The sequence below is a fragment of the Raphanus sativus genome, chromosome 4, assembly GCF_000801105.2.
Source record: "Raphanus sativus cultivar WK10039 chromosome 4, ASM80110v3, whole genome shotgun sequence".
Taxonomy (NCBI): Eukaryota; Viridiplantae; Streptophyta; class Magnoliopsida; order Brassicales; family Brassicaceae; genus Raphanus; species Raphanus sativus.
Window position 1 is genome coordinate 26,813,666 of NC_079514.1, and position 24,884 is coordinate 26,838,549.

Sequence of the window (24,884 nt, forward strand, 5' to 3'; positions counted from 1 at the left end):
CCCGCAGGCGAAGGCGAGCGGGACACGTCTGCAAAAGACAAAGAGAAAAGAGAGCATCTTTAGAATCATACTAAAAGGCTCAAAAGACATGACTCCTAAAACCTACCAGCTAGGTCTCAAACGGGAGAGAATCCAGGAAGGGTCGTCATAAAGGCAAATTTCTCAGCCCAGCCACTCTCGAATACGGGATGACGTTTTCGATCCTTCTTTGAGATCTCTTGAACACGAATCTTGCAGTCCATGGAAATCTGAGAGTTCCATCAGCTTTGAGTTCTGGAGGAGGCAACTTCTCCTGGAGGCTGTAAAGAGTGTGTTGGATGCTTGCTTTTTGCGGTTTTTTCAAAATCTTGTCACTAAGAGATGGCCAAAGAGCTACTCTGGCAAATCGTCGAAATTGAGATCGTGAAAGTTTAGGGATTCGCCTTTTTTTCCTGAATTGGGGTCGCAACAAAAGAATGTTGTTACCTTCTGTTATTCTTAAAGAAATAATTGTTAAGATTTGTTTTACGAAGAAAATTGATTTATACCCAAATTAAAATATTTAAGCTCAGTGACTTATTTTAACCCAAAATTTATTATTCTTAAATAAATAATTTTCAAGGATTTCATATTCAAGTAATACTTTAAGTATTTTAATTCAAGTAATAAGTCTGATTAAGTAACTTGTAAATATTCCAATTTTAACAGCTTATTTTGTACGAATCAAGTGTGCAAGTAATAAATTCGATTATTTGACCATATCAAGCTAATTGTAAAGTATATGAAAATTAGCAGATTGAGATATTAAGCTTGACTTGTTCAAATAATCAAAAGTTATTACTTTGTATTTGACTCATATTTATACGAGTTCTCACTATGTATATCAAAATATGTCCAAAATTAGAATACTACAAGTTACTTGACCTAACTTGTTGTGTTGCAAGTAGCTAAAAATTAAGAACGTAGATAACCCTTAACAGCTTAATCAAAATACAGTAAGTCAGTAAGCCAAAAGAGAGTAGTGAACCAGATTAGTTGTGAGATGGATCTCAGTTTCGTCTGCTTGAGAGAAGGCATTCAGGAAATGGTGAGAGCGATAACCACTTTTATTGCAAGTAATTAGAAAAAAAAAAAACATGAAGCTCACCTTCTCCTTAATCAATTTATTATTTTCGTTCGTATTATTTAACAAACTAAACTTCATCCTGGAATGTTTTGAATCTGAAATTTGAAGTGATTTGATTTTTAATGAGTTTTTAGATGATTGAACTAGAATATGAAAGTTTTGTTTGATTTTTATTAAACAATTCTAAAATCTCATCTAAAACTATGAGATTTAGATTTTAATTTTTATAACTAATAAACTTCTCTCAAATACACTACAAAAATAAAAGCACTTTAAAATCTTCAACTTAAATTTGGTTTAAGAACAATAGATTTCAAAATATTTTATAAAATGACAAATTCAATAACACTAGATTTTAAAATGTTTTTAAAAATACATATTTGAATAACATTGGATTTGTCATATTAATTCAAATAACCTCAAATTCATTTTCTTTTTAGTAAAATGTTAAATATTATACCAAGTTTTGAAATTTTAACAGGATTTACAAAGATAACTAGCAGCGAAATGCAGAAAATAAACTAAACAATTCAACAGAAAAACGACAAGGACCAAAGGCAGACCGGATGTTCGAAGAAAAAGAGACGGTTGCCACGAGCTACAGAGGGATAGGCGCCCTGAAACCTAGAAGCTACTGCTCATGTAGCTTCCACAACCCCGACCCGACACAAACCAGCGCAAAGAATCAATGCACGAACCTACCAAAAACATAAGAGAGAGAGTTTCCACTCGACGACGCCGTCGTTCGAAAGGCAGATCTGAAGAATGCCGTCTCCAAATCCGACCTGTCGGAACCGTCTACACCCACTTTACCGAACCCACATATAGTAGGAGCGGACCACACTGACATTCCCCCTCCGAGAACAGACCTACAAGAAAACTAGCAAACCGAATGTCCCACTGCCGCAACTAAATCACAGCAAACACCACCGGGGTCAACAAGACAAAGTCGTTCAATAAAAGGGATGAGAGAGTGGGGTGCAAGTCCACACCACCGAGAACTCCAGGGAAGTGGGAAGGATAAACAACCGGAAACTGGAATAGCTCGTGAACGGAGCCAACATTTTCGCAACTCCGGAAACACACATCACCACCATGCGCCGCCGGACCTACCATTCGCTGCCACCAAGCGCCTCCACCAACACCACGCGCCGCCAGAGGGATAACCGGGAAATCGAGACGTAGCACGACCACTGACGATCCCACGCGCCTCCACCAGAGACCACCAGAAGAGCTTCAGGAGATAGATCTGAGACTCGCAAAATTTGAGACCTAGAGAAACCACAACCACGTACCCCACCGACTCGCCAAGACGTCAATACACAAAACATGCATCATAGCAACGCTTCTCGACGCTAACACCGCACCACTTGCATAGAAGAATGACCAAACTTAGAGGAAAAAGGTCATTTCCAGGAGGCACAACCACCGTCCTCAAGAAGCGCCACCACCCAGAAACCGACTAGACAAGCAACAAAGAGACCGGATCTGAACCGGATCTGAGACACGCCGCACTAAACCCGCCGGAAAAAGAGAAACACAGAAGTAGACGCCGGATGGAGAGAACAACATAGACACCGGGAAGAATAAAACAGAAGGATGGAGCTCCGGCGGTCACGAATAGGATGTGACGCGACTGCCAGAGGAGCAAGATCTGAAAGGACACTTAGAGGAGAGAAGGATGAGAAAGGTCGAGAGGAGAGAGGAAAAATGTATTCGAGAAGAGAAAGATCGAAAGGAAAGTAATATTCTCGAATTCCTAGTTGAATACACCCCTTAGTAATTTGCTTATAAAAGTGTCATCCAAAGTTGAATTTCACCAAATCCTGAAAACATGCAGCAGCGACATCAAATTAAATATTATAGAACTAACGACTAGTGCTAATAAAATTTGTCATCCGTCGTGTTAACCAACTCAGCTCGATATCATTTGATACATAAAAAAAGTTTCCTTTTTCTGTCCCAACGTAAAGTCATTTTCAATCCAACTGCAAAACACAATTTTAGTATAGTTTTTACACCAAAATTATTTCCAACTCAACTGCAAAAATCACAATATTTTAGTGCAACACTATAATTTTATACTAAATTTGGTATAACACTATTCATCACTATTCACTCTACTAAAACACTATTTATTTATTTTATTAATAAAATATACAATTAAATAAATGATAAATAAAAAGATAAATACATATAACATTATAAAATAATTTTTAGTTTGAAGTTTGATGTTGTGGTTGGAGAATAACTTTTTTTAGTGCAAAAACTACATTAAAATAGTGCCGTTTTGACGCTAAAATAGTGTTATAGTTAGAAATACTCTAACAAAGACAAAAACTCTGTTTGAATTTATTTATTTTTTGCCAAAAACTTTGTTTGAAATTTGATATGGATAAATATAGATAATTATATTAAATCGTACCATTATTATATGTTATCTTGAAGTTGTTAAAATCCTAACTATATGTTAAATGTATTAGTTTTTATAGTCAATGCATATATCATTAGTATTGTGAATGATTAAGGAGCATCTTGTTTTCTCGCTGATAGCTAACTGAAGGCTGAGATGCGGCTGTCATATAAAAATAGAATCACGGCCACTATTAGTTTTCAGGGAATTTAACTTAGCCATACCCTAAGTCTTCATGCTGTTTGAAGGATTTTCATTTATTTTTATGGTGAAAAGAATTTATGGTCCACCAGGCTTCAGCCACATCAACTTTAACCTTGATTTCCATAATCGAGTGACTTCATGCTCTATATTCTATTTATGCCATGTTATTTTTGATCTCGATGAAATTTTTCTTGTATATTTGACTTCATGTGTTATATATTTAACCTCCGAAACTTAGACCTTACAAGGTTATTTTAGGTCTTTTTAAACTGATTTTACAAAGAAATCTCAAATACTAGGGCTGTGGTGATGTGGTCCATGACAGTCCCGTATCTCTAACCTATACTCTTCTCAAACATTCACCTTTAATAATTATATGCTCGCTGTATCAATCAAATACAAATCACAAAAATCCTCAACGAGAGAGAAGAGAAAAAAATGTCTTCGACCCTTCAGCCGGAGATGGACAACGACTCAATGGCATCATCGCCGAGATCGGAGTATGATAATCAGCCATGTGTACGGTTCATGTGCACTTTTGGAGGAAGGATCTTGCCTCGTCCACCCGATAATCAGCTAAGCTACGTTGGCGGGGACAATCGTATGATCGCCGTTCACCGTAACTCTAGTTTTGCCTCTCTACTCAACAAACTTGCTAAACTCTCCGGTAAGAAAATCATATCCTCTCGATTTATAACCAATTATAAGTTATAACAAACATAGTTATGTAATAAAAGAGTTTGGTTTCGGGAAAACGAGTTGACGTCATGAACAAGAAAATCGATTATAATATTTTAAATATTTTTGCAGCTTTTTAATAATAATTGCAGTAAATCATTCGCCAGTCGCCAGATAATTATTGGTATATTATGTTTTTGCAGCTTTTAATAATATTTTTGAACAAAAAATATATTTTTGCAATAAACTGTTGGAAATTTGGCAGATAATTATTGGTCACAAAGCTTTTGCGGGAAAGTATTCAATTTATGATAGAAAAAGTATAATCAGAATTATAAATACTTCCTATTGTGTGAGTTCGGTCTCTTGAAAACGGATTGATGTTATGATCTCAAAAATCGACTAGAAATATTTGAGTTTTTGTCAACTATGATATGCGTGAATTATTGGTCATAGTATTTTGCAGCTTTTTTTTTGGTTGTTCAAAAAAAAAAAGTATTTTGCAGCTTTTTAGTTTTATTAAAAAAAATAGTCTGGGATAATTGTTGGAAACTGGAAAGATCATCCCATGTATATTAATAAAAGAACATTTAAAAATATGTAACCTTAATTTTGTAATAACTAAAAAATATCTGCTTATGTTGCAATCAATTATATAGTCAACTAGTTCTATATGTTAGCCTTACATTCAATTAAAAAATAAGATGGTCCAATTCAATTTTTATATCTCACTAGATATATTCAATACAAGTAAATATATATTATGTTTTTTATTAAACTAAGTATCACATTGATTAGTAGTCTTAAATTATTTCCGTAAATAAAATCTACGAAAGTACCTAATATGATTAACGTATATAAGACAATTAATGATCATAAATCATACATATTTGACTACAGTTTTGTATATTCTCTCTTATTTTATTAATTTTATATTATTAAAAGAGATTAAACAATCATATTAAACATATAATAAAAAAAATTAGGTTTTTTCTTATATGTTATATTTTGAATTTTTAAAACGCTTATAAATTACTAAAAGGGTAGAAATTCCACATTGATAATTTTGTGATCAATGATTTATTTTTTTAAGCAAGATACAAATAATCATAAATCGTATGAATATGAAATCTCATTAATTGATATTCATTATATATATCATTTAAATTAAATTATCTAATATATAACAAATATAAACATGTTAATTTAACAATTTTCATTGAAAATTATTGAGATATTAATATTATATATATATATATATTAATATAAGTTAAATTAAACTATGTACAACATAAAAATACATAAATATGTTAACCCTCTTTTCTTTCTTAACATTAACCCTCTTTGTCTTCGTTAAAACACCGACATAGTATAATGTCGATCGATAATTTGAAATGATAACGTTTTCTTTAATTTAGCACATTGTTTTTTCTTAAATGGGCATATAACCGTTTTTAATGATTAACTAAATAGGCCACGAACATAGAAGAAGGTGTTTTGGTTTAAAAATGTTTGTATTACCAAATTCAATATGCCATCATCAATTTCGTTTAAAATTTTGTTAACAATCAAAAATAGACTTGGGCAAAAATCAGAATAAAGAAAACGAACCAAATCTAATCCAAAAAAATATTACAAAACTTTAACCAAAATTGGTTAGATATTCGAAGGGGTTCAAAATTTTGATATCTAGAGAACCATAACGAAACCCAATCCAAAACAAAATATTTCAAGTATCCGAATATATCCAAACCAAATATATATTTTTAAATATATTAATTATTTTCAGTTTAGTCTATACAATAATATACAAGAATATACAAAATATATAATTTTTTAAGTTGTCCAAAATATTTGGAAATATATAAAAATAGTTAAAAATACATGTTTAAAATAGTTAAACGATATTTAAAAATACCAATACTTAAAATATTTATTGATTTTTTATCCAAATATTTAAGCTATGTTAAGTTTAAGTATTTTAGCCTACATTGTACATATTTATATGTTATATATAATTTTTATTTTTAGATATTAAAATTTTTAAAATATATATGAGTTTTATTTTATTTTTACAAATTTAAATGTGATATCCGAATCCAAACTCAAACTCAAACCCGTAGGCAGTAGATCCAAACCGGATCAAACCCGCAAAAATCAAAACATCATCGAACTAAACCAAACCAAATCGAAAAAAGGTACTCGAATGTTCATCCCTAATCAAATATAAAAAATAGTTATTGATAACAAAATATATATTTTTATTATATTTAAATATAATATAGTTTTAAAACTCATTCTGCGAAAAACGGATTATCAGCTAGTATTCATTAGTTGGAAAGCTTTGAAATTTTGCGGGAAAGTATTCAATATATGTAAAAGTATTTAATTGGTAATAAATAATAATAGTTATTATTATTAAAAAAAATATTATTATCATTGTGATTATTGCGGTGGAATATTTGGATAAGGTAAAAGCAACATCAGCGTGAAGTACCAGCTACCAAATGAAGATCTGCTTAACTGCTAGAGTTGTATCTCGTATATAATCCAGTTCAAATTTAATAAAAATTTCGTTAACTAAAAACCCGATAGAATTCGGTAAAAATTCTAAAATTGTTATTCATCTGTGATATGAAACCAATGAACCAATAAACATAAAATATCTGATAATATTTTTTATTTATTTATATTAAATTAATCATATATTTTTAATATATATAAACTTTGATGATATTTTTATTATGTCATCCAAATAAAAAAAAGATAATGTAAAAACTTATTAATATGACATTATTAATGTATTTTCTTTTTAGTAACCTATTATAAGTTTGCTTTTTTTATTTTTTATTTAGATTTATAATTAATTTTATCATACATAGATTTAAGAAAATAACATTATGATGTTATTATGTTTTTGATTAATTTAGTTTGACAATATATATGTATAATATTTAAACTTAAATATTTATATTAAATAAAAATAGATATGCCATAAGTATGTGTAAGCCCATTATTTATTAATTTATTTTAAATATATATAAGCATGTCCAAAACCAAAAACTCAATGCCGTTAATAAATTTTATTAATTATAAATATATATAAGCATGTCCAAAACCAAAAAAACTCGAATGCTATTAATAAATTTTATTAATTATTTGTAAAAATAAGAATACTTTTAGAAAAATGAAATTTTTATTTACGGCATTATAAAATGAGAATGATATCTTTTTAATGGTATAGATTATTATTAAAAATATTATTATCATTGTGATTATTGCGGTGGAATATTTGGATAAGGTAAAAGCAACATCAGCGTGAAGTACCAGCTACCAAACGAAGATCTTGACGCGTTGATCTCCGTATCAACGGACGAGGATGTAGAGAACATGATAGACGAATACGACCGCGTCGCACAGAATCAAAACCCACGCTCCTCTCGTCTCCGTCTCTTCCTCTTCACCAATAACATCGCCGGAGAAGATGATAACGATAGTCGAGCAAGCAGTATCAGCTCTCTCCTCGATAGCTCCGTCAATCGAGAGCAATGGTTCCTCGACGCTCTCAATCTCGGCTCCTCCGCCGTATCCAACGGTGGTTCCGGCAAAGGTTTCGAGCGCGTCAGATCTGAAGTCTCCTCGATCGTCTCCGAGGTTCCTGATTACCTCTTCGGGTTGGATACTTTCGACGAGACTGCGCCGCCGCCGCATGAGCTCCGTGATCGTGATCCGAGGGCTAAGATTCGACGTGAAGTCTCGACGCTTTCGGATCCTGGCTCGCCTCGTCGCGATGTTCCTTCGCCGTATGGTTCGACCTCTTCGGCTCCTGTGATGCGGTCATCTACACACGGAACTTCAACCGGTTCAAACTAAACCGGATAGTCCAGAGCCGGTTTCGACTCCAAAATCTGATCCTCAACCGGAGCAAGTAATTCAACAGAGTAATCTTCCGGTTAACTCGCAGTGGCAATATGCCCATGGAGCACATGTTCATTACCAGCAACCCGTTTATTATGTTCCTAGTTCGGTTCAACCAGGGAATCATATGGTTCAACCGGGCAACCAAATGGTTCAACAGGGTAACCATATGGTTCAACAGGGTAATCATATGGTTCAGCCGGTTCAAATGCCGGGTCAGTATCTTCCACAATACCATCATGTACCTATGGGATACACCACCAACCTCAGACTCATCAGCTTCATGGTCCTGGTATGGGTCAAGTATATGGTGGAACTGTTAGGCCGGTTATGATGGCAGTTGATGGAGTTAACCTGACAACTTATTATGATACGAAAACGCCCGGTTCGGTTCAGATGTATCACCATCACCCTGGCATGGTTGTTCCTGGTGTGGAAAGACAATACAGAACCGAAACGGATTCTGATCCGGGTCGGGCTTCTTAACGTGTTGAGGAGAAATGAGAAAATAATCATCGTCCTTGGAGGCGTGTCTATGTGTGAACCGTGTATTACATTTTTTCTACTTTATTTTAATTTTCCATTTTTGGTGTAATTGTGAAACTTCTATTACAACTACAATGAAACCCAATATAAACCATATAGTTTATAAATAATGAAGTATATTCGTGATTTGTTACTACTCGATTTACTTTCTTATCGTTTTCTGTCGACTACTACTTAGTTTAGTTTTTTAATTATAATTTTGTATAGATAAAAAGAACTTTGCAGAAATATAATGGGTTTATTGACGAAATTGCCATATTTGAGAACAAAATTAAGAATATAACAGTGATTTTGACGTTTTTTAAAATTTATAGCATTTATGCAATTTTTTCTCGGCTTTGTGTTTCTTTTGAATTGGTTGTCAGTAATAGAAAAAATAATGATACCATAAAGAATTGTACGAAGATTGGTGACTATGCTAGAATTAATTACCGATGAAACATGGATCACTATTTCAAAAGAAGCAGTGATTTTTTCATACAAGGATAACTATGACTCCCATGATTGGAAAAAAAAATAATGTTATGGAAGAAGATAACAGATTAAATAGAATAGAGTATGCTAAATGGTATAGTTTATGTTAATAAAACTATAAAATTTTAAATATATTATATTATCTATACTATTAAAAGAAATCATTCTCAAAAATATACTTAAAAAGGTTGTTGCATTCTTTCTTTACCTAATTGTGTTTTTAGTCCTACCTAATATTTTCCTAACAATACAAGGTAACATGAGATATATATATATAATATATATATATATATATATATATAATATATATATATATATCAAATTAAATTAAATGGTTTAGTCAATCCCTATCCCACTTTAGGAAATATATACTTATCTAATATTTTTCTAACAGTGCCTTTCTCATTCTTTTGACGTCCTAAACCTTCCTCATTAAAATCATAATATCACTTATTCATATCAAAACCATGGCTTTGTTACATAGCTAGATCTCTAGTTTTGATCCGATTATAACATGTTTTCATCACATAAGTTATATTCAGGATCATTCTCTCACCTCAATACCTTTAAGAATATATTATATACAATTTTCAAAGCAGAATACAGAATACATAAGAAAAATATTAAATACTATTAAAAGAGAGTCATCCTAAAAATCAAATTATACAAGGTTATTGGATTTTTATTAGCTAATTATTGGTTTTATCTTATATTTCTCTAACAATACAAGGTCACATGACATACATATCAAATTTTAAAGTGTAGGTCGGGATCCATGATTCAAATACATGTAAAATATCTATAATTTTGGATATGTAATGTGTCCGAGTTGGTTTGAGTATTTTAGAATTCGAAAAGGACTTGAAGTACATGAAAACAATAAAAAAATACTGAAACACGAAAAATATCTGAAAATATGCAAATACCAAAAAACAAAATTTTACCATATATCTGAGGAACCAAAAACACCTTAAAATTTTCCTAATACCCAAAATATATTTTGTAAATTAGAAATTTACCAGAAAATTGAAACTATAATCGGAAGCATGAATTCAAAACTTAAAAAATATTCATAATACCGAAAACACATTTGAAATATTGAAAACATATTTGAAATAATCAAATATATCTAATATACACAAAAGATTTCAGGTACTTTGGATTTTTGATTGGGTCTCGGGTAGGACCCGAAATCAAACAGAGAACACGGGTCGAAGAAAAAATCAATTACAGTGGACCCAGACCCAAACCACACATATTTCTGGATTCCACAAAAAATCAAAACCTAAAATAGTTATATAAGAGTGTAGACACAAAATCTTATATAAACTAATTCAAAATTTATATAATTTTAAACAAATACCGCTTCGATATAATGATTTTGTAACATAATAATGTACATTGTATCCAAAATATTTATTCAAAAACTTTGTTTATAATAAAAAGAACTGCGCTGTCGAAGTGCGAGTCAAAATCTAGTATATGTCCAAAATTAGGAAATAGCATAAAACATATTTTTAGGGCGGACGATTTAGCAATATAGTTCACAATCAGTAAACTTTAAAATGAAATATAAATGTTCAACTCAAATATTAAAATATGCAAATAGAATAGTAACAAACAAATAGCATAGTACATATTATCCAAATTTTGAAATGTATATGATTATAGGGAATGAGGCAATGCTTAGCCCAACATCCACCCAAACCTTCCATAAACTAAACCCAAAACACTAATCACTAAACCCTAAAAAGAAATATAAACTATAACCCAAATATCAAATGCACATAATACATATTATGAAATATTATCAAATAGAGTAGTTACAAACGAAATAGCATAGTACATATTAATGTTCAAATTTTGAAATCATATATATAATGGGAGAGTTTTCTCTACTCTTAAGCCATCCACGTCGGATTCACATTATTGTGTGTGGGACCCACCTACTTAATGTTTGATTATTTCTATGCTTAAAGAAATCGTGAAATCGTTTTATGTTGTTTTTGGGCTATAGGTTTGATGTCCTATATTAACGTGAAGCCCATTGGTATCCAGAAGCATTTTTTCAACCCAAATAATGAACTTGAAAAAAACGCACAGAGCCCCCCACCTACAGAGAACGCTTTGATTCAGGGTTTCCATTCCCACTCATTTCTTGCTACAGATTCTGCGTATCCCCTCCCTTCCTTTCATATACGTAACTCCGTATTTATGGAACTCTTAATCTCCTTACTCCCCTTCCATCTTCCCCTCTTTTATGATACCCTTAATCACTCGACTATTTAAAAACGTCTGCCATAGCCGTTTATATATAAAGTCGATCCTCGAGCCCGAAATTGGACATCGCAACTCTCATCCCTGCTTTCGTCATCCGCCGTAGCTTTAGACTCCTCCACATGTGCAAAATGTCTCTCCTGTTGTTGCTGCTCAATCAGCCGGTACACACGCCACTTTCGACTATCTCCACCTTGGTCGGTCTACTCAAGTCATTGTCGGCCGCTTCCTGCCCCTTCTGGATTCCTGCAACATCAAGAAGAAATGAGAGTTTTAGGTTCACCCTACTCTTCCTAGGTATGTTCATCCATTCTCTCACATGATTTACCTCGCAATTTCCTGATCGAGATTGAAAATTTTTATTTAACCAAAAAACTCTTATGTCTGTTTGTGTTTGCGATCATTCATGGGTTTATCCCTGCTGCTCGTGCCAATCAGTACCGTACTTTTACGAACCGGTGTGATAGTAAAAGTTGATCGTTTGAAGTCGGGAGATGCACAAATATGTACAAGATTATGGGCCAGTCCAACTCCGACGACCAGGTCAGTGTAGCTCTTTCATATTCTTTTTTTTTAATTCTCCATGTGTTACAAAATTTATCCTTCGATGTTAAATCTGTTTATGCCTTAAAGAGCTAGGAAGCTGATTTCCTCTGTAAAGCTAGGATTGTCGGCGTCCTCCAACAGAATGGCTGATCTTATGTCTCTTGCACCGGTTGCAGCAGGAAGTTGGACAAATATGGCACCTACCTCCGCTGCAGTAGATGTGTACCCAATGTAACTGGTGTCATCATGTTAGAAATAGAAAGACTCACCCATGTCCAAAAGAACACTCCAAATTGCAAATGATCATGAAAACTTAAGGCTATTTTACGCAGATTCCGTGTAAAGCTGGCCGTTGAAGATGGAAAAGACAGTGCAATTGTGATCTTCGATACCGAGATGTCTAAACTCACCGACGGAATCAGCCACAATAGCTCTGGAGAAGGTTTGGTCTGCAGCTAAAGAGTTGGCTCTAAAGCTGGGTCTGGCAAAGGCACATCTTCTAGATGATGGGTAACTTTGTATAACATATAGGTAAACAACTTTTTCTAATGTTTTTCTATCTTGCGCTCGGTATATTTTTATATGCATCTCTCTATTGCCGTAAAATCAAAATATTAAAGGTGAGACAATCATGTGTCCCTATAGCTTCCTTGATAGCAATTGGAGGTTCACTCTTTGTTATCGGAAAAATATTTGGTGCTTATCTGGTTAGGCTTCCTTCTTGCTAATCTCATGTTTACAACAAGGTTTACAAAGCTTGCCACTGTTTGACTTTAAAGTCTCAATTTTTTTTTTTTCAGAATTTACTGTACAGTATGATGTTCAAAAAAAAACTGTACAGTTAACAGTTATGTATGATAGCCCTGAGGATCTAGATTCTTTTTTTTTTCATAGAGCTCTTAAAGGTTGTTCAGAACTTTATAGTTATTGTAATCTCAAATCTTGATAAAGCAGAGAGAGGATAACAAAAACATAACAGCTCGATCAAAAATAACACACCTTCATAGTCTTCCATCCTTCAACAATGTTTGCAGTTGACAACGTCCCCGCGCTTGCGCGGGGCTCGACCCCTAGTGTATATAATTGCAGAGAATGATGTAATTTTTACTCCAAAGTTAACCCAGACCTTCCATTAAACAAAACCCAAAACAATTATCACTGAACTCTAAAAAGAAATATAAACCTTAACCTAAATATCAAAATATGCACATAGTACATAATATAATATTTATCAAAATAGAATAGTAACAAACAAAATAACATAGTACATATGGTTCAAATAGTATAGTACAACCAGAAACTCAGATGACAAACGAGGGCGCTTCAACCGTAACGCCATCTGTAGATTTCATAAGCGGAAACGACATATGTAGCAGAGTTTATGGATTTGGGGGTGGTTGTGGTGGCTATGGTGATGGTAGCTCAATGATGAATGTGAATGTGAATATGAATGAGGTGATAATGATTATAGAAAAAGGGGTTATTGATTATAAAAAAGAGGTGGTGACTAAGGATTCAATAAATACGAAGCACAATGTAGAATTGGTGATGAGCGTATCGTAACGGTGACAGAGGATTAAGTGGTGGGGATGGAAGAAGAGTGGTGGTGTTGATAATCAAGAAGAAGAAGGTATTTTTCTCTTTCACTAACCTGTAACTAGGGGTAATATAGTATATATTACATAAACAATGGAGGTAGTTTTTTTGTTAGATATTTAATTATGGTTTGTTTTGTAGATATACAACCCAACTTCCCAAATATAGAGTGTGATTGTTAGTGGCTGTGAGTGCTCTATAATCCATTTATTTATACAGCACTAAATCTATAACAATCTTGATTTGTATTTTTTTTAAAGCTCACAGCCCTTTTTTAAAATTCATGTCTTTACAATTTCTCTGCGGAGACAAATACCTACAGTCCAAATCTATATATTTTTAAAAATTAAAAATCTAAAGCCAAATCAGAAAATTCACAGCAATATTTCTATAGCCAAAAAAATGAAATCACACCTCTTACCAATCACACGCATAATAACAGATTTTTTAACAATATTCTTGATATATTCAACACTTCCATGGACAAATCAGAAACATAGCATGAATATTTCTTCAGAGACAAATAACTTATCAAATACAAAGGCTTCCAGGTTTCTCTCCAAACCTGTGAGGCTCGGCGCTGCAGAATTAGTACAAGCGACCGCTTAGGGCCCAATCATCTATCTAATTTTTTTTCTTTAAGGTACTGTTCATCATATTTTTTTACATAGCTGGAGCCCATTTGTTAGTAGGGATCATAACAGATGTGGACTGATGCTGAAACTAGTCCATGTATACTTTTAGTCCTGCACTTCTCTCATTCTTCTCCTAACTTTCCATAGCGTGAAACTTGGAATATCTAGATTGCTCCAGATAAGCAAGGTCTACCTCTATCATATCCCAGGTGAAGTTCCAATTGCATTTGTTGTCCGATCACCAAAATAGCTCAATAATAGAGGAAGATCGATATTAAAAATTTAATAGCCAAACTTGTTTAGTAACTGGCAACTCAAGTCTTTGGAATCAGTTGCATTAGGTTGTCTTTAACTTATTTTCTTTTTCTATGTTTACTTATATTATATCGTTTTAGATAAAGAAAAATATAATTCCTTTTTACTTAGGGTTTTGCTTTATGGCTTTACTATATATATCATTGCCTAGGTGTTGTAAAAGACACAACTTATTTGATTAATAAACAGAGATTTTATAAACTCTAAAATTTGTTCTCGGATAGAGATTTGACTCTCAACGATCTCAAGAATGCAATTATTCTAGGTATTCTCAGAATCAATAGATTACTTGCATTATATGTAGTTTGCGCTATACCAGATTGGGTTATCGTTTATATACTAAAGGGCAAGTCGCTTGGCGAATCAAATCACGACATATGGGAAAAATTGCAAAATAATTAAAACAGTTAAAATTTTGTTTTTCCTATTTTTCTACAATCCAAATTTTTAATTACTTTTATTCCTAATTTTTCTCAAAAAGTTTAACCCACGTTAGCTCATATATTCTAAAACTGTTTTCTTCATTTCCTATCTAAATATCAAATCATCCCCACTTTCTTGTACGTTGTATCTCTCACAGTCAAAATTTTATACCATCTTGCCTTCATTTATGGCTGAATCATTAAAGTAAGTTGTTAACTAACGTTATGAAAAGGAAGAGGTAAGTGTTTCATCGTCTTGCAACAATAACATAACATTTACATGTGTATTTACTACCTATCTGCAACCATAATCACTACTATGTAACCTTTTGCTTATTCATTTATATATATACTAGGGGAAGTCCGCGCTACGCGCGGGATTTGGTGGATCGGTTTTTCTAAACGATATGATTTTGTATAAATTTTCTTTTATGTTAAATTGGGTGTGACTAAGATTATGTTGTTTACACCAAATTTCAATTATATAACTAAAATTATCAGGTTTTTGGTATTGTTGTTGTTTTAATCCTGAAGTGGAAGCCATTATAGTGGTTAAGTTTTATAACTAAAGCTTTTGTAGATTCGTTTACTGTAGTTTTAACTTTAGTTTTAATGAGCCAGTTATCTTGGTATATGTAAAACAACCGATTTTGGTATATGTACATTCCATTACATGATACACATAATCTAATCGTACTCGATATATTTATTTTTCTGTCTAAAGAAAAAAAGATAATTAGCATGAAACAAAAGAAGTACAAAAAACAAAAAAAAATATAGGAGAATACTCGATTTGCCACCTGCTTGAAAATCAAATAATAGGTCACTGGATGGAAAAAGAAAGTTCTCTTCTTCTGGATCTCAAATGAAATAAAAGGCAATTAAGCAATCCACTTTTTGAGAAACACAATTCGCAAACTGCACCATATCCTCAAACCGGTCCATCGTCTGCTTCTCTTGCAACCAGTAATGAGAATTTGGATTAGCAAACAAATAAATTATAAAGCCTGAGTCACGATGGGTGTGTTTCTTTGCTTGGGTTGTTGGTTTACTAATACCACACAACGTCAGTTTGCAAACTATGGATCAAAGAGTCTCAAATGCAGCCTTGAAAGAGAGTAACAAATTTCAGCCCAGAAAACTAAAGACAACATGTGTAACCTGTGGGGGCAAAGCAGAGCTAGAGCTCAAAATCTACCTTAATACCAGTGGCACGGATCTCTTGTCCGGTGGCTAGATCAACCAAAGCCGGGCCATCTCTGTGAATAGGTAAGTAGTGGTCGGTTTCTAAGTAACAGCAAAATCACATTGTCATGACAGGTTCACAGAAAGTAAGACACTGATGAAAGGTAGCTCGGAACACTTACTAATTTCGCCTCTCTTATCAATGGGTTCTCCAAGAACATTCATGATACGTCCAAGGGTAGCTCTTCCAACAGGAACCTTTTGAGGGAAAAGAAACTATATCATCAAAACTATACAGTATTCTTATTTTTAGGGTGAATCTATTAAGGAACTATTCTGTCGTTACGCACAAACGAAGACCTAAAGACTAATTAGCATATTGATCACATGCCATTATCTGAGAGACAAACCTTATCTCACAGCCTGGGACCAGTTTCTGTAGCAGCTTCACCCATGCATTAATCTTCTCCCTTCTTGCCTATAATCCGAACATTAGTAGCGTATTAGCAATTAATCAACTGATTAAGATCAAAAAAGAAAATAGTTGTGAAATATGTGAGATTCTAAATTACACGTTCTGCTAAGATATGGCTATCTGATGCTTCACAACAGCCAGCACTAACATGAACATATGAAAGCTTCTCGTTTTCGTCAGAGCTTTTGTTTTTCTTCTTTGTTAGCTTTATCAAATGTCAACAAAACATAACTTTTGTGTCTCACCTTCTTGTGGAGTTCTTTAAAGAGAAGCTGTGGTGATCAAGTGACTTGTAATGGTATTTCGCATACACATCTGCCCACGCCAAATTAAGATCTTCACGGCCCTTTTTTTCATCCATCTTGTTTCTGCATTTTCCCTTTTTCTGTATATTACTCTCTCCTGCCATGAACCACAAAACATATCACCCAACCTGAATAACATTAAAAAGCTGAACTTTAAAACACATAGAAAGATCACTGCTTCTCTACACAGCTAAATTCAGAAACATTGGATAAAACAGCAAACTTTACAATTTAAACCGAAGTTTGTCTCAGAAATAAAGCTATTATTAAGTAAACAGAATAAGATTCAACTTTCATGGCAAAACCTTTCCATCAACTTCCTCTATCAAAAACAGAGACAAAAATCAGAATCAAACTTCATGGCAAATCCTTACCATCCTCCTTTTACAGCCTATATAAACTATATATTACCCATCATCCTCAAATCACAAACCTGCAAAAATAAAAATAATATTCATCGGTGGTTTCAAACAAAGAGCAAAATCCAGATCTAATAAAACATACCATAACTTTAATTACTCGGCGGTGGTAATCCTCTTCACCGATAAACAAAACCCAGATTTGTCTACTCGGCGGTGGTAATCATCCGTACAGCCTCTATTAACTAACTTTGCACTCCACACCGCATCACTCCTCTGGTTCGTTTTCACCCTTTGATTATTCAAACTGCACCAAAATCAAAGCCACGCAGAAAAGAGATGATGAGAAAGTAAATAATTTAATTTGTAGATCTAAGAAGGAGGAGGAGATTCGTTACCATTGATGGAGACAGCATGAGAAGAGATCTCGATGGGGTGGAGGGACATGGAGAAGATATTCGAGGGAATAGAAGAACAGACGTGGAGAGTGAGAGAGAGTCGGAGAAAAGTAGAGACTCAACGAACGATAGTTGGAGAGGAGAGAGCTGCCACAAAGTAGGAGAGGAAACATCACGGTGCTTGATAAATTCACGTAGGAGAAAGGCAGAGGAGGAGAGGAGGCGTCATCGCTCAGAGGAATCAAAGAGGAAGAGATGTGAAACGACGTGAGTGATTAGGTTTGGGCCTGGGGCACGTTAAAGTAACGAAACACAAAGCCCACAACCCACCGTAATACACAATTCGCAGCGTTTAATGAAGGTGACGTGTCAAGACCTGGTGAGACTAATTTATGTGCTGGCATCCTAGGTGGCTTCATGGGAGAGATGAAAACTCTCTTTTATATATAAAGATATATATATATTTTGTCGATTATGTTTTAAAATTTCTTTTACATATTTGGCGTAGATGGAAAGAACAAATGTGAAAGAAGATTACAAGGATCTGCAACTCCGCTCAACTATCTCAAGATTTGATAATCATCACTAAAAGATAACGTCGAAAGTGACTTAACAGTTAAATCATTGATAACTCCAGATCTAATACTACTCTATATAATAAAAATTTTGAAACTATACTCTATATAATAAATCACGATATACTTGACCAGTTAAAATCTGCTACATAATATTTGTTTAGATATTTGTCTTAAAAAACAATTAAAACAAAATAGTGCAAAAAATAAATAATGATTATATAGGAAAGGAGAAAAAAAAATGTAACTACCCACAATTTATTATTTATCCACTATATTTTCTTCTTTCTGCTCCTATCATTTATTTCTTAAATTTGACAAACAAATAATAAAGAAACTCACAATATGATGTCCAACAAACAAACAAAAAATCCCAAGAAACTCCCAAGTTGAAAGTTGAGCACGAGTGTCCTACACTCCTTTCATTTAAAACCCTAATTCGAAATTAGAACAAATCTTTCATTTTAAAATCTCGAGTTTTTTCTTACCAAGAACTACCTTAATTTTGTTCAATAAAAAACTACCTTGATTTTACGATCTCTAAAACCATTTTGACTTCTTCTGTCATAATCACATTGTCACTAGAAATATACTTTACACTGCTAGATAATTGATTCTTCCTTCTTTGTCTACTCATCGCCCCTATGAAACTTAGAGCGTTACTTATGTTGATTTTTTAATATAAAACCATGTTATAACCCGATATGTAAAATACCTCTGACATTGATCTTAACTATTAATTTTTTATATTATATTATCATCTATCAAAACGATATGCAATTAAAATACAGATATTTCTGTTTCTATTTATGCAATTAAAATAAAGATATTTCTGTTTTTTTTTTATTTATTAGGGTGTTTTGTTCCAATTTTAAATCTCAAAAATACATAGACGTATGTCTTATATGTATGTGTGTGGTTTGTGATAATAATAAGAGATTTCAATCTAGAAGAACTGAGGAGCAACATGGGGAAAAGATAAGTAAGTCTGTAAATTTATTTACAGTTTTTAAAGATAAATGTGTTTCCAGTTAGTCAGTGTTATTACAGTTTTGATTTTTTTGTTTGCTGTTAATCCGTGGTAAATGTTTTAATATTTATTATGTTTATTTTTGGCTAAGTTTTACACAAGAAAACTATGAGTATATATTGCTAAACTTTTTTAGTAAGAAAATATGTTTCATATGCAGCACAGGGCAAACACTAGTTTAATATACGTTACGGGTCATGAAGGGCCTATACAACTTTGATTTCATTTGAAGCCTACGTAAAGTATGCAACAAGAGAGAGGTTCAACTTTAGATTGTTTGTAATTGTTTTCACCTTTCTGTTGTTATTTTACCTTTATCATAGACTACAGATTAATAAATTATAAAAGATAATGTATTTGAAAAATAGTCTATTTATCAATACAATAGAATAACTAATATAGAAATGAAATATAGGAAGATGGGTTAAAAAATCTGTAGTATATAGAAAATATGCCTTTTGTTTTTTACTATCATATAATACAATGGAAAACGAAATTACAAAAGGAAACAAATAAGAGAAAAGGCTTAGAAGACTTTTTTTTGTTTGGCTTGGAAGACTTTGTAGGTACATTAGGTATATTGACGAAACAAATACAGAAGTAAGCAAAATTAAAAAGACAACAAATCTCAGAGAATAAATAATAAAAAGAAACATTGAACTTGACGTGGTGATGACACACTGTCTTTGAATTCATCCTCATCCTCCTCGCGCTCCAGGCTATATATATCTGTCGTTCTCTCTTCTTCTCCAACCCAACACACAGGTCCTTCAGTCTTCGTTGCATGTCCTCCAAGTTTTTCTACACTGCAACCAGCAAAAAGTAGGAAAACTTGTAAGATTCATAACGTAGACTGGAGGACCTACCTGATAAACCGGAGACAAAATCCAATGGTGGTAGTAACAGTGCCAGAAAGAAGAGTCTTCTTCGAACGGTGGGCGAGGAAACGCAGAGATAGGACTATCTACTTCACATTTTGTAGAGAATACCCAGAAACTGGCATACACTTCTGCTCTAGAAACTGGGTATCCTCTAGAAAATGTGAGGAAGATAGTCCTATCATCTGCCTTTCCTCGCCCACCGTTTGTTCCTTGTTCAGGACCCGACCCCTTAAGAACCGCCTATTACTTGATTCACCTTTTGGAAAAAACTGTCAATTCCCATCTGGTTCTTCCTCGCTATCACCCTTAGCCTCACTTCTATCTCTCTGTAGTACATCTCAGCACACACGCATATATCCTCAAAAGATGCACACACACCTTTTTGTTTCCTTTTATTTATTCTAATGATTATAGACAAATAGAAAAAAAAAGTTTGCAAATTTGCTCTCGGGTTTACAAGCAAAATTCAGTTCACCTTTCAAAATATTTTTTCTTTTCATTTTATTATTTAATCTCTTTACTCCAAACTCTAAAATGTGTCCGCGTTAATCATTTAATCACCAACCGCCAATGGCTTGTCAACCGTGGCATTTTGAGACAATTAGCTTAAAAACTCAAAAGTTTAACCAACATTTGTTTTCTAAATTATGAGGATACAGTCATTTTAGTAGGATGAAAATTTAATAAATCTGGATAAATTCGTCTAAAACAAGTAAAAAATGGCTGGGTAACAATTGTGGAAGATAAATCACTCAGTCAGAAATTGAATGTGAATTGAATAAGGTTTAGGAAACGGTGAAAAAGATCTATATAAATATATCTCTAAGATAGTTTGCATGAATTTGACTAATATTAATGATAATAAATACAAAGAATTAAGAATAAGAAAATGAAACAAAGAGAGTAATATAGATATGGAGTATAGGTAAGTCAAATGGTTCATGATGAATAATGATCTTGACTTTGTCTTTTTATACTGATCAACTCGTTCCAACTACTCTGTATATCTAGGATGCATTACTTCAGAGATTTTGGTCTGTTGTGTAACCAATTGACCGCGAATTGATTGGGCCTTAGATGTTATCAATAGATTTAGAATCCGTTACCTCGGGCCTCAAGGTGTCCCATTTTATAGATCATATCTTCATTGTTAATTCAATCTCTTGTATTTGGGCCTTTTATGTACCGAACTTATGTGATAAGACATATTCCAACAACAGTCGACATGACTGAGGAAGAATTCACTACAGTTCATCACACGCTATTCAAACGTTTCATTTATATCATGGAAGACTCGAACCACTAGATTGCAATGGAATTACATGTTAACAATACATATACTTAAAAATAAAATATTAAAACAAATCTCTTAATTTTTGATTAATCTCTTTTTTTTTAATAAATCACTAAACCTAATCGAGGGTACAAACGAGTCTAACGAATTTCTAAACATAGAGCATCCACCTCCGACAGATGCAGATGGCCAGAAAATCATGTTATCTGGGACATCACTACAGCGGAGTGTCCATGCCAGCCTATAGAACCATCACCGGTGTACCTTCAAAGCTAAGCCATCTCGGAGGAATCCCGCGGCCACATAACGCCAGAGCCATAAATAACACACGACTCTCGAACTCTTCCGTCGTTTATTGAGAAGGGTCTCTACCTTCTCACACTGGCACTAGGAGCCAGAAATCCAAGCTATTGCTGATGGAAAGGAAAGAGAGAACTAAGAAAATTGACACTGTTAATTGAGAATGGAAACAACGAACATAAACAGAACTGATTTATAAAGAAGCAGTATTAAAAAGGTTTCGAGACACTAGAAATTTAGTTTTATGGGAAAGAAATAGGAAAATAATATAATATGACAAGTAGTCTGACAATTAAGATTTTGTGTAATGATGGTTAACAATCAAAACCAATCGCATGCAAATAGGTATCATATGAAATAGGAATAGGGGTAGAATGGTCTATAAATTTTTGACAAAAACAATGAAATGCCTAAATATGTATAGAGCTAAATATGGAATAAAGTGTGTGTGTAGAGTGCAAATACTACTTTTTTTTTAAATATAAAACCACGTTATAACCCGATATGTAAAATACCTTTGACATTGTTCTTAGCTCTTTAAAAGAGTTTATTAAATTATCATCTATCAAAACGATATCCAATTAAAATACGGATATTTATGTTTCTATTTATGCAATTAAAATACAGATATTTATGTTTTTTATTTATTAGGGTGTTTTGTTCCAATTTTGAATCTCAAAAATACATAGATGTATGCCTTATATGTATGTGTGTGGTTTGTGATACTAATAAAAGATTTCAATCCAGAAGAACTGAAGCAACATGGGAAAAAGATAAGTAAGTCTGTAAATTTATTTACAGTTTTTAAAGATAAATTTGTTTCCAGTTAGTCAGTGTTATTACAATTTTGATTTTTTTGTTTGCTGTTAATCAGTGGTAAATGTGTTAATATTTATTATGTTTATTTTTGGCTAAGTTTTACACATGAAAACTATGGGTATATATATTACTAAACCTTATTTAGTAAGAAAATATATTTCATGTGCAGCAGAGGGCAAACACTAGTATAATATATGTTACGGGTCATTAAGGGCCTATACAATTTTGATTTCATTTGAAGCCTACGTAAAGTATGCAACAAGAGAGAGGTTCAACTTTAGATTGTTTTTTTTGGTCTAAAAAGGTGTTTCACCTCTTTGCCGCGAACCAAAGCAATGTAAATAGTTGCTCCCAGCGCAAATCGTACCCTGGTGGCGGAAGTTACAGCTGCAACTCCTTTACCACTAGAGCTGACTCGTTCTGGTTCAACTTTAGATTGTTTGTAATTTTTTTCACCTTCCTGTTGTTATTTTATCTTTATCATAGACTACAGATTGATCCCATCGCTTGCCATCATATACCTGCAGCACCAAAATTAAATTCAACAGATAATAAAAAGGAGAAAAATGAAGGACTTGATATGTAGAGATTGGGAGATTTTAGATTTTGTTGTTTCTTCTGTGAGATAACATAAATAAGGTTAGAGATTCTATGGGTCAGACAAAACACCAATGAAGAACTAGGATTCTTTCCAAGAATTCTAAATTGTCATGGATGGAGTCAAGAGCTATGGCGGAGAAGACAACGCAAAAAGAAAAAGAAATTAGGGTGACCCGATACCTTCAATCGTGTCTATCGTGTTTTTTCCTTTGTTCTTTTTACCCTTTTTAATGTTAAATCAATTACAAAAATTATAATTTATAATTATAATTCATATTAATTGGTTAATTTTAAGGGTATTATGATATTTACAAGAATTGAAATCATATTTTCCTAAAATAATCTGCTAAAATTCTTATTAAGACAAATCAATTTAAAATTAATAGTGTCCCTTTTTATAATTTTCTCATAAAATAATCAAATCTAGAATTAGAATCGAAGATCGAAATTTGAAAAAAAAAAAAAGCATGAAAGAAAAATTTCCCACTCTTCCATATTAGTGTTCATCAAAGTCATGCTTTTTCCATTGAACACGAAACTCTTTCGTTTATAGATAAGGAAAAAATTGTGAAAAGTTTTCGCTAGCTGTTTTCCATTATTATAATATTCACTTCAATTTAGTCAATGCTAAAGGAAAGGAAAAAGCTTAAAAGAAGAAGATTAAGAAAATATGAAGCTTTGGTTGAATCTATCTTATTAAAGGTGAAGTACAATTTCGGTGTGTTTGGATACTTGGATAGTATTTATAAAAAATAAGTTTGTTTGGAAACTTGGATTGTAGTTAAAAAAATTGTTTGGAAACTTGGATTGTATTTTTATTAAAAAAATATCTCTATCCAAATAAAATCAGCAAATCCATTTAAACTTCCTACATTTTAGGAAACCACTAATTGATCATATATGTTTTCGTGATACACAATATTTTTCCCCTAGATTTTTAAATTAAATAAATATCATTCGAATATTATAAATACCGTAGGAGGTTCGAGTTGGATCATTTTCGGTCCGGGTTGGTTTGTAGTAACCTAAAAATATATCAATAAACTTTCATTTTAAATATGGCAGTAATAAATAATTTATATACAAAAATACAAACTCGTGCAGGCGTGCACGTCAAAATGTAAACTGAATTAATACTTGTGCAGGCATGCACGTCAAAATGTAAACTAAATTAATATATAAATATGTTATATTGCTATGTAAATAATTTTTTATAGATTCTTTAGTTGACTAATTTTTGATATAGCTTATATTGAAAGAAATTTATTTAAAAAAATTATATGGACCGAAGAAAATACAATACAAAAGTACTGTACATTTGAATTCAAAATCATTTCTTTTAACAACAAACTAGACAAATATGTTGATTTGTATACAAATTACAATGTAAATATTTAATTAATATAGAAATATGTCACATTGTTTAAACAAAATATCAATTTAAAAGTATTGTACAGTTATGTTCTAAAATCATTTATTTTAACAACAAGCCAAATAAATATATTGATTGAAGAGGGAATAAAATAAAGTCAAA

The 24,884-nt window shown here is 32.6% G+C and overlaps 1 long non-coding RNA gene and 1 other non-coding gene across 5 annotated transcripts; one reads left to right on the forward strand and one right to left on the reverse strand.

The window, feature by feature from the left end:
• The first annotated feature begins 4,095 nt into the window (after window positions 1-4,095).
• On the forward strand, window positions 4,096-8,990 carry LOC108842941 (uncharacterized). The gene is made up of 2 exons (XR_008944798.1): window positions 4,096-4,389; window positions 7,702-8,990. It is a non-coding gene; the product is annotated as an uncharacterized LOC108842941 (transcript).
• Window positions 8,991-15,734: 6,744 nt separating this feature from the next.
• On the reverse strand, window positions 15,735-18,204 carry LOC108841521 (uncharacterized). Of its 4 annotated transcripts, none has more exons than XR_008944183.1 (8): window positions 17,852-18,204; window positions 17,599-17,760; window positions 17,469-17,527; window positions 17,035-17,222; window positions 16,725-16,792; window positions 16,497-16,572; window positions 16,328-16,416; window positions 15,735-16,085 (listed from the first exon to the last, which is right to left on the reverse strand). It is a non-coding gene; the product is annotated as an uncharacterized LOC108841521 (long non-coding RNA). The 4 variants fall into 4 exon arrangements; XR_008944185.1 differs by having other exon boundaries at window positions 15,736-16,077; window positions 17,035-17,191; window positions 17,852-18,201; XR_008944184.1 differs by having other exon boundaries at window positions 15,737-16,080; window positions 17,035-17,191; window positions 17,852-18,201.
• Between the last annotated feature and the right edge of the window lie 6,680 nt (window positions 18,205-24,884).